The following is a 14,351-nucleotide window of genomic DNA, read 5'->3' on the forward strand; positions in this document are numbered from 1 at the left end:
ATGATTTTGCCTTCTACTGTAAAATTGCAATTTTGGATGTGCTCTTTTTTTCGGACAGAAACAACATGCCCTGTTCAAATTTGCACTATAATTTGGTTAGCATTCATATTATTGGATGTTGAATGTCATGTCATGGTCACAATGGTAGTTTGTCTTGTTTAATTTAATGCATAAAATTTATGCTAGTTTCAAAAGTAAATGCTCAGCTCTAATCCTAAGGGTGAGGGCTGTATTTTGGTAAGTTGCGACCAATAACAAATGAGGTGGAAATTGAGCCAGGAGTGATGACACTACTGTACATGCCCATTACTCTCCCAATCTGACAGGAGAAAATGGATGGACCTTGTGTAAGACATTAACATATTCACATAAAATAAATAAATAAATAAATAAATAAATATAAGATTCTGAGATAAGAAAGTAAGTTTTCACTCCTAGATTAGAATTTCATTACCACCCATCTTAAAGGCAGTTACATGTCCCAAAGTAATTTAATTTTAAGGTAAAAAAAGCATTTTAAGTTGGACTGTGTTGTATGTTGTATGGCAGGGGTCTCAAACAGTGTTTAAACAGTGAAATCACCAAACCATGATGGATTGTGGTTTCCCAAGATTGGGCTTTAAGACTTCTGGCTTACAAATTCTAAACAGAATATAAATTCAGTGCCTTTGGTTAGGGAACATAATTGCTTCATAATCCATTGCAATTACATTTTTCAAGTCATATTTACTCCACACACCCTGTCTTGACTATAGGCTGTTGGTTTTATTGTTCTGCTTTAACATGTCAAGTTGTAAAAAGGTCAAATATCAAAAATCTTAAAACCATTGTTGTACCTTTGAGTGCGCATTTGTATTGTTTGTACCTTGATGAAAAAAATTTACCTGCACTGTACCTTTTTTCTGACAGTGTATGGAAACAATGAATTTTCCTCTATGCTACTATTAGCCTGATTATGCAAAAAACAAACACTATATTTGGTCAGTCCTAGCAGTGTGATCTTTCACATGTCTAAATAGTAAACATTTTTAAAATTAATAACTCTCAAAGTTTAGATATTTTGACAAAATTGGAGTGGTGAGCTGGGATTTTTGCCAGTGTTCTCTAAAGCTTGTCTAATCTCACAACCACTGCCATGAAAGAACACATTTGTGGTGTAGCTGGATTGGTCAATTGCAATGAATTGGAATTCATTTTGTGGTTTAGTTGAGCTGATTTGAATAAACTGTTGGGCATGTGAGTGGACTAGCTCGAAATCTGCCACATTTTGTACTGCTTAGCCAGAACAGACCGCTTTACCAGCTAGAGCTTTGCCTATTCAGACAAACCCAAAGGCACTCACACAAACACACACACGCTGCTCTACAAGACTGCTGTGAGTCCCATTCATACACAGACCCCACCTGGGAGACATGCTTAGTGTTTGCAGAAGATTATATTCCCCATGGGCAACCATTACATACACAAACACACAGCAGCCAAGCCACTATTGCCATCCTCCTAAACAAACAATCCCAATGCACAGAGAAAAGCAGACATATCATTATAGTGCATAATAGAGCCAGAGCTCAGATATCAAAAGCCTGTCTGACTAGAATGTCAGTCAAAACTGCTTATACAAGAGTTGTGTACATATTTACACGAAACTCGCATGGCTTTTATGAAGCTGAAGACTTTATTCCATCCAGACAGATCACAGAGACTGATATGGTATATTCTTGTTCTCACTAGCCTGAGAGAAATGAGATGTATACAGATATTGCATCATGTAAATAAAAAAATTACATGAGGAAACTATGAAATGCAACCTTAGCTAAAGAAACATCTACTAAAAATGCAAGTCTGATCAGCTCTAAACTGGAGTGCAAATTGCAAAGCAGGTCAATTTGTTGTACAATACAATGAAATTATTAATGCTCATCAAAAATGGTATGATTTATTTCATAAGTTTGTGGTAGTTACAGTATTTTCACCATTGTTAAAGGGCGTTACGCTGTTTGGCAAAGTAAAATCCATCTTAAACATGGCCATTGAGTTGCTTGTTGCTTTTATAAAATGCTGACAAAATACAATAATATTAAATACACCAATGTTTAAAATATCTTGTAATTTTTTACTAAACAATACTTGTAAATACAATTGTACCAAGAAATGTAAATTAACATTTACATGTAGGATACAGTTGCCAAGCAACAGAACAAAAAATATTGCTCTATGCACACAAATATGATTTTGAACAGGGGTACCCAAAGTTCTTTTGACAACAACATGTTTTTCACTCACTGGTTGAGGGAGTGTTGTTCCCTGTAGGTCAAAACAAATCTTCAGGGGAAAATCTTGCCTCACAGCTCACTATTTGGTTAGTCCTGGTTTTGAATAATGTAGTTGAATGTAATTCAACTGAGTTGTGCAGTCATATGTGTGTATATCAAGTATCATTGCTCAGTCAATCTGATTAAATGGGTCAGGAGAATTTTCAGTGGGCTGCTAGAGTTTTAGGTCAGATTAGCTGTGAGCTAATTTATAAATTCATTAATTTAAGCACAATAATTCTCAGACAAACTATAAATGTTACATCCAAATATATATCTGTAGTAATTTAGGGCTTAAACCAGTGGTCCCAGTTCAAGTGGTACAGTCCTGGTGTGCTGACTATAACTGAGTCCCATGCAGTAGACAGAGTGGAAGTCAGCTTCCTATTCTAATTCTCCATTCCACTTTAAATGATGTACTTGTTACATTCAGATACCTGTACATGCAATACTGCACCATTTAAGGTGGAACTGAAACTCAAATAAGAAACAAACATTAGCCCTGAGAGATTAGAGCATTGAATTTAGCACAGTGGTGTGAACAGCTCTACCTAGTTCATGATTATATTACATTTAAGATAAAAGTTTTTAGCATCTATTAAATTTTATCACCAGCTGGCTGCTTTGGCTATCTAAGTTTAACATATAGTAGCATTCTGCTACTGGCTGGTGCTGAGACTTTGGAAGCATGGCTATGCAGATAACCACAAGCAAAGGCTAATGGTAGCATGCGTCCCCCAACAAAGGGACTAAATACTGTTGTTTCATGTTGGTTGTTGTCAATTGTAGTTATATATAAGTGGTTTATGTGTTGTTATGTGTTGGTGAGTGGGCTAACGTATGGGAGTGTGAAGTGGCAGTGTGAAGCCGGTGGCTAGAGTTGACCTCCCCCCCATGAGTTCAGTTCTCTGCAGGTGTGCATGAAAAGGAACATTTCTCATAGCAGACTCATGTTTCTTTTTTTGTCTACAACCTAAATAATAAATAAATGTAAGAAATGAAGAAGATGAAATGTGTGAGTTTAGCAAGAGAAATACAGTTTAGAGTTTGGAGTGGACTGGTCTGCATCATGAGACTCCCAGTCTGTAAATGAGCCTTGACCAGAACAATCCTATTCCTGTTACAATGCGTGTTATAATGTACATATAAACAAGATGTACTTAAAATCAAGACGAATTAACAACTGTGCCAAAAGCGCTACACAGGTTTTAAATTAAACAAGCATCAAAACGTGAGAATGTTTTTGTACACCAGACATTTTGCCACGATTCTTGGTTGCTCGCTTGCCATTTCAAGCAACAAAAAGGCCACTTTCAGTTTGATTACAGGACCAGAAATGTGATCAGAGACCTCACTAAAGTGTATCGTGTTGCACTTTTAACTCAATCAGGTGATTTCCATTGTAAAAGCTAAACAAGTAACACCGCCTGAAGGAAGGTCAGTCATCAAAGAAAAGCCAGGATGTTTTCCCACTGCACAGAATGGATTACGTCGGCAGTTCCTCGCTGGTCTTTATGAGGCTTTAGTGGACTGAAGCCCGGCGTACAATGAAGGGAACAAAACCAGGCCATGTGGCACAGTGCTGTCACAGCAAAGAGTGAGACAGAGAGAGCCAGCATGCAGTAGAACAGCTCAGTGCAGAGTCATGCAGAAACACAGGAACATGAGACTACAACTGAGCTAGAGTAGAGGAACATAAAAATAAAAGCTTATCAAGTCATACAGCAAATAGAAAAATGTGTATGTACTTTTAACTTTGCTTACTAAATTAACATGAGTTTAATATGTTGTAAAAAAGACACATTATAAAATAACTATTACACTGGCCATTTTATGCAAAATATTTTACATTCAGCAAGTAAACAGTAATTATGTATTGGAATATGCAGATGTGTTCTCTGTAGAAGCTTCTCTGTTAAGTTTTTTCACTTAGAAAATCAACAAAATATCACATGACCAGGGGTGCCCAAACTTTTGCTTACAACTGTAAAAGGCAAATGTTTCCCCTAGTGATCAGGTATCAGGCAAATACCATGCTCATTTACTCATACTCATATCACATAGCTGATACTGTGTGACATAAGCCAAGCATACACTGCCACACTAATGAACAAATGACTCATGCTGGGACTGAGGGTCTGCTTACATACAGAACTGCTACTGATGCCATGGCAGTTGGATGCAAAGCTGGTGGTCATTCCATCTCTTTTTCAAACCTGATCTTTGCTCAAAAGTGTACAGTAAATCACAACTATGAAACAAAAGAATAAGTGTTGACACGTTGTTGCAATCTGATATAAGTGCATGTATGTATTAATTGTTGATGGTGTGTTTAGGGGGTGAAATTTGGTGAATTTGGTGTTTTCAGTGGGAACTGACGTATTTGTGACTTATAAATACAGATGGTGTGCACTTCCAGTTCTTGATTTGCACTGATGTGAGAGCAAAACATATTGTACCTAGTTCAGAAAACCCCACAAACTCAGTTGAGAGTAACTGATTGAGTCTTATAAAAGGTGTATATGTCAAACTCGACTAACACTAGTTAGAGGAAGAAAGAGATAGAGACCACTGCAGTGATGGAGGAATAACAGCTCTGACATGGTGACAAAGGAACAGTGGATTGAACAGACCAGCACAGTGTGGATGAGGAGATTCAATATAATTGAATTCAGTTTGATTCAGGGTCTTTTTCTGACACCTTGAATTAAATTGAAGGCTACATTTATCTTACTCTTTAATTTGACACTAAAGAATTAATAGAGAACTGAAGCGAAACTGAACAGAATGTGATAATGGGGAAAAAAATCAAATGATTGTTAACATTACTAACACAGCTGGAGGCAGTTTATCACCCCTGGCCAAATTATATATCATGACCATTTTTGTCTATTTCTGTTTTTCTACACTGTTTTAGCAGGGCAGCTGTCCATACACACTGTGAAATTTTCATGATGATCAGACCAATAGTAATGTTTGAAAATTACTTGGATTAAAACCTCTTTGCATTAACTTACATTAAAAGTTAAGGTGGATTTTACCTTCTCCTGTAGAGTTACTGTTTAGGAGGTGAAAGTTTTTCTTTGGACAGTATTATATTTTTTGTTTATTTTTGAATTGAAAAGAAAAACAAGCACACTATTTTAGATAACATTTTCTGCAGATGTAAATGCATGTTTACTTTGTGTTTCATCAATTTAAAAAAAAAAAAACAATAAAATAATTATTGTGTCATGTGCAAAAGTTTGGATAACTTAATTAACTAATTTAGATTAAACTGATACATTAGGACTGATTAGGCAGGCCTAGAACTGTCAGCTGATGAAAGACTTTGTACACCCACACCTGTATCACCAAGCACCATCAACACCATCATCCAGTTTGCTGACAATACAATGGTGGTGAGTCTCATCACTAACAACAATGAGGAAGTGCAGAGAGAGGGGGTGAAACTTCTCACAGAGTGGTGCACAGACAACAACCTCTCCCTCAGTGTAAATAAAACCAAAGAGATGATTGTTGATTTCAGGAGGGGAGCAGAATCTCTGTGCATCAAGAGGACCATGATGGAAAACGTGAAATGCTTTGAATTCCTCAGAATTCATGTAGCCGAGGATCTCACCTGGTCTCTCAACACGTCACACCTCAGCAAAAAAGCTCAGGAGACTGAGGACTGTCAACCTGTCACATCAGCTCCTCTGCAACATCCACAGGTCCACAGTGAAGAACATCCTGACCAGCTGCATCGCAGTCTAGTATGCTGCAACATGGAATGGAAGGCCATGCAAAGGGTAGTAAAACTGCCCAGTTCATCACTGCTGCTGTCCTCCCACCCAAATGTGACGTTTACATAAAAGATGTCTAAGGAAAACCAGCAGTACCACCACAGAACCCACAGAATCCAGCCTCTTCCTGTTCCACTCACTGCCATCTGGGAGGAGATATTAGAACAATCAAACCACATCCAGAGCACCCACCAGATCATACATACAAACTATACTCCAACTAGGGCTGGTTCTGGCCTTTCAGGGCCCCTAAGCAGCATTTTTGGGGAGGGGCTTATCTTGCTATGTGAGTCATTGTGAAAGGCTAACTAATAAAAATGACTACCACAAACTGTCTAAATGATGCATTGCTGATGACTGAATGCTTTTTGTGGATCTAATAAGTTATTTTTGACACAGGTGTCTGTCTCATCACAAAGTGTTTGTTACTTATCAAGCTAACTTTACACATAGTTGGCTCAAAAGCACATGGTTCACCAATTGCATGACAATAGTACAGTAATAATTCAGAAGTTTTTAGGGGTCCCTTGGTGGCCCAGGGCCCTAAGCAGCCACTTATTTGGCTTTATAGGCAGACCTGGCACTGACTCCAACTATATGCACTCTGCACATTAATCTTATTCCAAACTGCTGAGTGACTTAGAATATACTTAGGTGGAACAGTTGAACTGTTGAATTGTTTACTGAACCCTATTTTTATTGTGTATTTACTGTACTGACTACTTGTTTTTTGTTATACTTATTTTGTGTATACATATTTTCTGTCATCCGACTACTACATGTGCACTCTGACTTGAAAAGGAGCCTGGGAATTTTTCATTATACGGTACTGTACATGAATAATGACAATAAAGTTGAATTGAACCGAGTTTAATTGAATTATCAAGTGTAATGCATTCTCTGGCTCTTCAAAACATGTGCTAATACTAAACAAAGGATCTAAAAATGAAGTTATTTGGTGCTTACAAAGCAGAGGAAGCTCATCACAAAAGTCTGAAGAATGAAAAACAACAGAGGCATTTTGGGAACAAGTGGTCTGAACTGACTGAATAATAATGGAACTATTGGCCACAATCACCAAAGGTATGTTTGGAGGAAAAACAGGAGGAGCATTTGATGAAAAGAACACCATGCCAGCTGTTAAGCACAAGAGTGTATGTATTATGCACGTGGTGTGGCAGCCAATGGTACAGACAACACTGCACCGGTATTTGGAAGAATGGATTCCATTAAATATCAGCAAATTCTGGAAGCAAATGTAACACAGTGAGTCAAGAAACTGAAGTTGAAAAGAGACTGGCTTCTACAACAGCCCAATGACCCAAAACATACCTTAAAATCAACCATAAACTACTTCAGGAAATGCAACCTGAAGATTTTGGAATGGCCCTCACTGGAATCTGTGGATCTTAAGCATGCTGGTCATGCAAAACAGTCCAAGAATATTGCAGAAGTTGAAGCGTTCTGCAAGGAAGAAAATTCCTAAAACAAGAACAGAACAACTCCTAGCTAACTACAAAAAGCATTTTCATGCTCTGATATCTGCCAAAGGGGGTGTTACTAAGCACTGACTAAATATTCAGTAGGGTGTCCAAATGTTTGCACATCCCACAAATCGTATTTGATTTTTTTCTTTATTTTCTGTTCATTAAAGTTTTTAACTTTAAAAATAGTGCTGCAGAGGTTGTGGTTACTTTTCACTTCAAAAATCAACAAGATATGTAATTTGACCATGGTGCCCAAACTATTGAATACAACTGAAATTATTTAAAGCAGATACAGATCGGTTAGAGTTTTGTGTTAAATTTTATTAAACACAAGGCAAAACACTGGAATTAACAATGCTACTCTGAAAACAAACACATTCAGAGACATGAGCCCTGACAAAAGAACAATGTTAATGCTATAAACGCAAAGACACAGGGCTTGGAGCACCTGAGAGAAACAACTGCTGGAATTACAGACTACACACAGGTGACTACAATAACAAGGGTGCAGAGCTAGAAAGCACACAAGAGAGGGTGCAGCACAAAAGGGTGGGGCTAAACTGTTTGCCCAAACAAACAACGACACTTTATATTTCAAATTTCATAATTACAATAAAATTTCTATGTTTTTCTCAGTCTGCTTTAAAGTCAACCTGAAATCAAAACGAACACTATTAACCTTGTTACTTCATGGCCCAGGATATATTAAGTTAAATTCATCATATCATCATTCAAAAGGCAAAATTTCTGTATGTAGTAACTTTCGCCCACCTCTAAAACATCTTCTGAGTATTTAGAATAAGGTTAACCACCCTATCACTGGGAGACATGCTTAGCTACCTCTGAAACCCACCTTGATACTGTGTACATCATGTTACAATAGAAAAATAAGTTGCAATTTCAGTTAATAGAAAAAACTACTTTATACTGTTTCTACTATTATTAGAGCACTAATGTAATATGAATGTCATTCAGTGACATTTATCCCTAATTATATGTAACTTTTCACACATAAAATGCAGCTCAATGTGATTGAGCCCATGCTTGACCTATGGTGACAGGAAGTATCTGACCTAACAGCTGACCTAATAATATACGTGCTCCCTAAATAGAAATATGTAACATGACTAAGGTCTCTCCATACATTAGTAATGTACCTTCTTAATTTGCTTTGGGGTTTCTCGTGCTGCTCATATGTCCTTTTCCTCAGTATGAAGCTAATGTGAGGCTAAACGATAGGGCTAGTACGGCCAGAAGTGGCAGCAGACTTCTTTCTGCAACAGGTGGGTGATATATCACTGGTGTATCATATGCTTCTGCAGCACTCAGCGGTGCATGGCCAGGGTCTTTTGATTTGGGTCAGGCTGACTGGCTGGTCATTAATTGCCCAAGGCATTGTGAAATTCGACAGATGTTATGCTGCAAAGCATTTTGGAGGAAACTGTCTGGAGAATACAGAAGGATATATTATCGTTATAGCTACACTACTGGTGTTGCTCTGAAGTATATCCTCTATTTCAGTTGCAAAAAGCTTTCTGTCAAATAGTGGGCCCAGAATACAGGGCATTCATTGACCTTTCCATGATTCGCCCCCAAATGTATTCTTTCATAAGCATCCATCCACATATTTTTATGTATGTATTCTTGCATAAAATGACAAACTTGATGGAAACAACAAATATCAAGTAAAAATGCATAAAAGTTTGAAGAAATGCAATAAATAATGATGGAAATGCATTTAGTGAATAAATGATCTAAAAATATTAATAAAGCTATAGACCTGATCATGTGTTTCCCTTTTGCAGGCCAGTAGCTATAAGGAAAATAAAACATCTTTTTATCTTATCAAAGTAAAAAAAAAAAATTTTTTAATTGATGAGACAGTAAACAAACTCCTCTACCAAATAATGGACATTTTCTTAGCCATCATGTTATCCAGTGTCTTCTGTGAAATACAACCACAACATGGAATCAAACAGCAACAAGAATTTTCTCAATATTAAAGATTTGTCTGTAAACTCCAACTCAGCCTAATTTGCATAATTCTTTTGCGATAATTTAGTTGTTCACTTTTTTATTTCAGCAGCTGGATGGCAACCTGGATAAGTTTCACTGAACATTGCCAAAATCCAGTCCTGCCTAATGAGAAATTCTAACACATAACTCTATTTGTGTCAAAAAAAGTAATTGTAGTAAAAAGTAATTGTAGTAAAAAAAGTAAAAGTAGTAAAAAGTAATTGTACTGATAAATTTAGAACGTGTTACCAATTTTACACAATAATCTATTAGTCATGTAATACAACACATAATAATGTATCAAACTAATAATACTGTATAGATAATACTGTATCACAGCCTGTGCTACTATATGTTATTGTATTGTTATATCATGAGTGGCCTGTTTGCAGGTTGGTAGTGATGAAATACATGTAACAGTGTTATAAATTAGGGGAAAGAAGAGGGAGGAAGATCCTCCTGCCAGGAAAGACTTCTAAAGAAACTTCAAAAGCTGAAAGTGATGAATAAGTGACTATGTGTGATTATATGAAGATGAGGTTCACTATATGAGTAGTTTCTGATTCCTGCTGAGAAGTTAAAAGAAAGTTGCATTCTTTACCTGCATATTCTTCAACATAGTCAAACACCCTGAAGAAAGACATGCTTGTAAGACCTGAACTGTCAGCCTACATGTCAAAACAATGTTTTCTGAACAAATACATGCTTCACACATTGCAAGGAGCTACTTTAATAAAGTATGAGTGAAATGTAAACACCTGATCTAAACCATAAAGCATAATCTTCCAGGTTCTGATAAAAGTATATGATGCAGTTTTGAATAATCCATCTTTCATGTACCATCATTCAGGCCTCTTTCTCCAAATGGGCAAAGTCATTTGCATTGTCATATCAGCTTCCCGCAGAAAATGCTAAAGGTTGGATCCACCTCTTCTTGCACTGTATGTATTACAGAATCCATAGAAAGTTGACAGGATGAGAGAACAATTACGATTCTGTTGTTTTGTGTCTGTGACTATGCAGGGGCCTAAGCTCTGTGAAGATGCTGGTGAGAGGAAAAAATAAAAGACATTGCAATGTATGAATTTCCATGACCCAAAACAAAAAAAAAATTCAATCGTTAAATACTGTTCTGGGCCTCATTGCAGGACTGGCAACAATACACAGCCAACAACATGCAGATACATACAGTAAATGTTACCGTGATGACAGCCTTACTGGTATAGTGATGGTGTTAGCCACTATCTTATCTAAATGTATTTTGAATACATACTGATGTTTCTAACTGTGTTTTTTGTTGATGTTTAGGAGTTGATGTAGATGATGTACATGAACCACTCTTCAACTACAGTGACCACTTTTGTGGCCGACAGCAAAACTGAACTTGTGACAGAACATTCCATTTACCACTACGTCAGTGTAACATTGTGGCTGACAGTGACAGAACTTTCCATTGCTGTTCCATTAAAACACAGGAATATCTAGCTTGCAGTCATCCATCTACTGCTAACACTTAAACGCAGCATAAGAATTCTTTCTAAAACAGCATCTCACCATTGCAGATTCTTAGGCATTTTACCAAACCAATTTCTAGCAATTGTTTGCAACCAATTTGATGAAAAGTTACAGTCTATATTAGAGGCAGATTTGGCAAATTTAGCCTTTTCTTATGATTTCATTCTTATAAATTCAATGAAACGGTCCCAGAGAGGTTCTAGTGAGCAGAATTGCCACTAAGTAATGTCTTCCAGTTTTGTCTGATGCTGGAAGGCACTCCCAAACTCTTCTGCATAACCAACACACACATACATCCCACGCACATACATTTCTTTCTGTGAATTGTGGGGACATTACATAACTACTGTTAGCCTAACCCTAATTTCCCCCTAACTCTAACCCTAAACCAAACTTTAACCTTACCCTAACCTTGAAATAATACAATAAGCAGATTCTTCAGCTCTGGGCTGGTCAAAGCACAGTTGAGGTTACAAAGTGTTTTTCTGCATGTTGTGTGCAATTACACAGTTCCACCAGAGAGGTCTCCAAATTCCCAAATCTTACATAGTGCAGCTTAAAATCTTGTATAATAAATCTGGTCTCTCCATGACGGCTCTTTACTAAACAAAACAACTCAGTGTATATTTATTGCTCATAGCTCTTAAGGTTTATTAGACTCTAAGGTGTATTATTCAGTAACTACAGGGACTTCAATGAAAACTGGTTGAGCTACACTCTTAAAAAGATGATTGTTTAAAGGCTCTTTAGTAAAGAAAATGGTTCTATGTAGAACCATGAGCTCTCAAAAAGCCCTTTGCATGATTAAAGGTTCTTTGCAGTGTGAAAGAGTTCTTCAGATTGATGGAAAATGTGTTGTATATGGTTGTATATAGCACCAAAAAGGGTCCTTCTATTGTTACGATATCAAGCTTATAGCAATAGGAGAATCCTTTTTGGTGCCACTTAGAACCCTTCTCAAAAAGATTCTATAAGGAACCATCTACAGCACATTCTCCATCAACCTGAAGAACCCTTTCACACTGCGAGGAACCATTTAATCATGCAAAGGGTTCTTTGAGAGCTCAAGGATCCTAGAATCCTTTTTTATTATAAAAGAACCCTTGAAGAACTAGCTTTTTTAAAGATTGTATTCTTAGGTTTTTAAGGTGTGTAAAGTAAACATTTTTATTTATGGTGTTGTGGTTTTAGAGTAATAGAGTCGTCACCTTTTTGTATGATTTGATGCTTAAAATGTTCGGACATATCAAAATCAAGATCTTTTACACTATTTTTACAAACAATGCAAAAATCCTGATGAATAAATGAGGGGTGGGAGAGTGGTTCTGAGCTTCTGGAGCATCTACATGAGTTCTCTCCAAGAATAAATGAATGTATTACATGAAGTTGATATAAATGAAATGGCTGTTAAAAAACAATCCAGAATGGTGCTTTTAAGAGAGAGTGAGAGTAAGTGTGCGAGAGTGTGCGTTAGACAGTGAGAGGGTGGCAGAGAGCTGGTGGGGCCACAGTGAGAGCTGGGTGTAATCGTTGTGATTATAGCCTTTACATCCTCTTCACCTTCTGAAGCTGCTGGAGTCGCTGGAAAATTGAGACCCTCCTCAGAGTGAGACGAAGACCTTATTTTATTTCATTTCTCTCTTTCTCTCTCTCCACTCTCGTCTCACATTTTCTCTCTTTCATTGAAACATACTGATGCACAGTATCACACATGGGATTCTTTCAGGGTTCAAATCTCATACTTGTTATTTGTTAGAGTATGAAAAATCTCTTTTTCAAATAAAGATGCAGTTACACATCCAGGGGAGCCACAAGCTTTTGCTATTACCACGAAAGACGTTAATTTGTCATTGCATTTGCTGCTGGGCTTACTGCATCACTGAGCACTAACACACTCATTAGAACATTAAGTGCATGAACATGTAGACAGGTAAAACAGGAAAGCTATCATCAGAGATGTTCACAAGTCAATCCAAGGCAAGTCTTGAATCTCTGGGGTGCAAGTTTTGTAGGGCCTGTTTACGCCGTGCATTAACATGTGTTTTATTTATCTGAACACAGTGCAGCCCATCTATCTTTTAATGTGGTCAAGTGCTTTTCAAACATCATCTGTTCACCAAGAACACAAGCCAGTGCAATGACTTAACCTTCAGCCCACAACTGCCCCCAATTTGGCCTGAGAAGCATTGAAGGGTGCTTTACAGCCCACGTGGTCCACAGCCCAGGGGTTGAAAAACCCTGTTTAGCATAAGACACAGCTAGCATGCTAGATCTAATCCAGCTGAAATTTACAAGTAAGTTTGAAAGGAATGTGATCTGTAACTTACGAAAACTATCAGCGAGATTAGCTGACAACTTTAGACATAATAACTAGTGCACTAGCTAGCATACTTGCTGTTCAAACTTTTGTTTTTGCCTTTTTACTTTAAACACTGCATTTACTGCATGCAGCACTTCGTTTTTCCTTCATTCATTCAGCTGAAGGTTTGTCTAAAATGAAAAGCTTGGTGTAATTTGAAGCCAAGACAAATGGTATTGCAGTAATGAGTGTGCATGCCAACAGAGAACTGACAGGCAAAGTCACATACATAAGGCTGGAAGCCAAAAGGTTAATTTGTTTACCACATTAAGGTTGGCGGCCTTATTTAATCACTTCTGCTCTGTTTTCTCCTGGCTGAGTCGCAAATCTTGAGTCAGAGTTGTGATTTGAAGGCAGAGTTGAATTTCAAGGCAAGTCTGATTCCGAGTCAGTCAAAAACATGCAAACTTTTATGCTCATTTTTGATAATTTTATGTTGAAATTTCCTTTTTTTGTTTATTTATTTGTCAATATACATACTTGGGTGGGAACTTAAAAAGCAGGTGGACATTTCGTGCCATGTAATTTAGGCTGACTAGAAGCATTAAAATAGCAGAAGCCAGAGAACTTTCTGCTTAATCCAGGGGTCAGCAACATCCAGCTTCGTTGATTGTTCTAACAGTTTTACAAAAAAATGGCCTTAAATGCTGGAGTTACTGTATAATTACTAATTCACCCTTTAACCCTCAAGATTAATCCACAAACTGATGGTTGCCACAACAACATAGACAACAATCTTAACTGCCTAGTGGCTAAAGAAACAACAGATATTTAAGACAAACATCGATAAGTTGGAGACAAATGGACTTGTATTTATAATCACACCAGCTGGTTTCCTATTACATTTAATCTGCATTGAGAAACTGTTGAACACTAA

The sequence above is a fragment of the Pygocentrus nattereri genome, chromosome 12, assembly GCF_015220715.1.
Source record: "Pygocentrus nattereri isolate fPygNat1 chromosome 12, fPygNat1.pri, whole genome shotgun sequence".
Classification (NCBI taxonomy): Eukaryota; Metazoa; Chordata; class Actinopteri; order Characiformes; family Serrasalmidae; genus Pygocentrus; species Pygocentrus nattereri.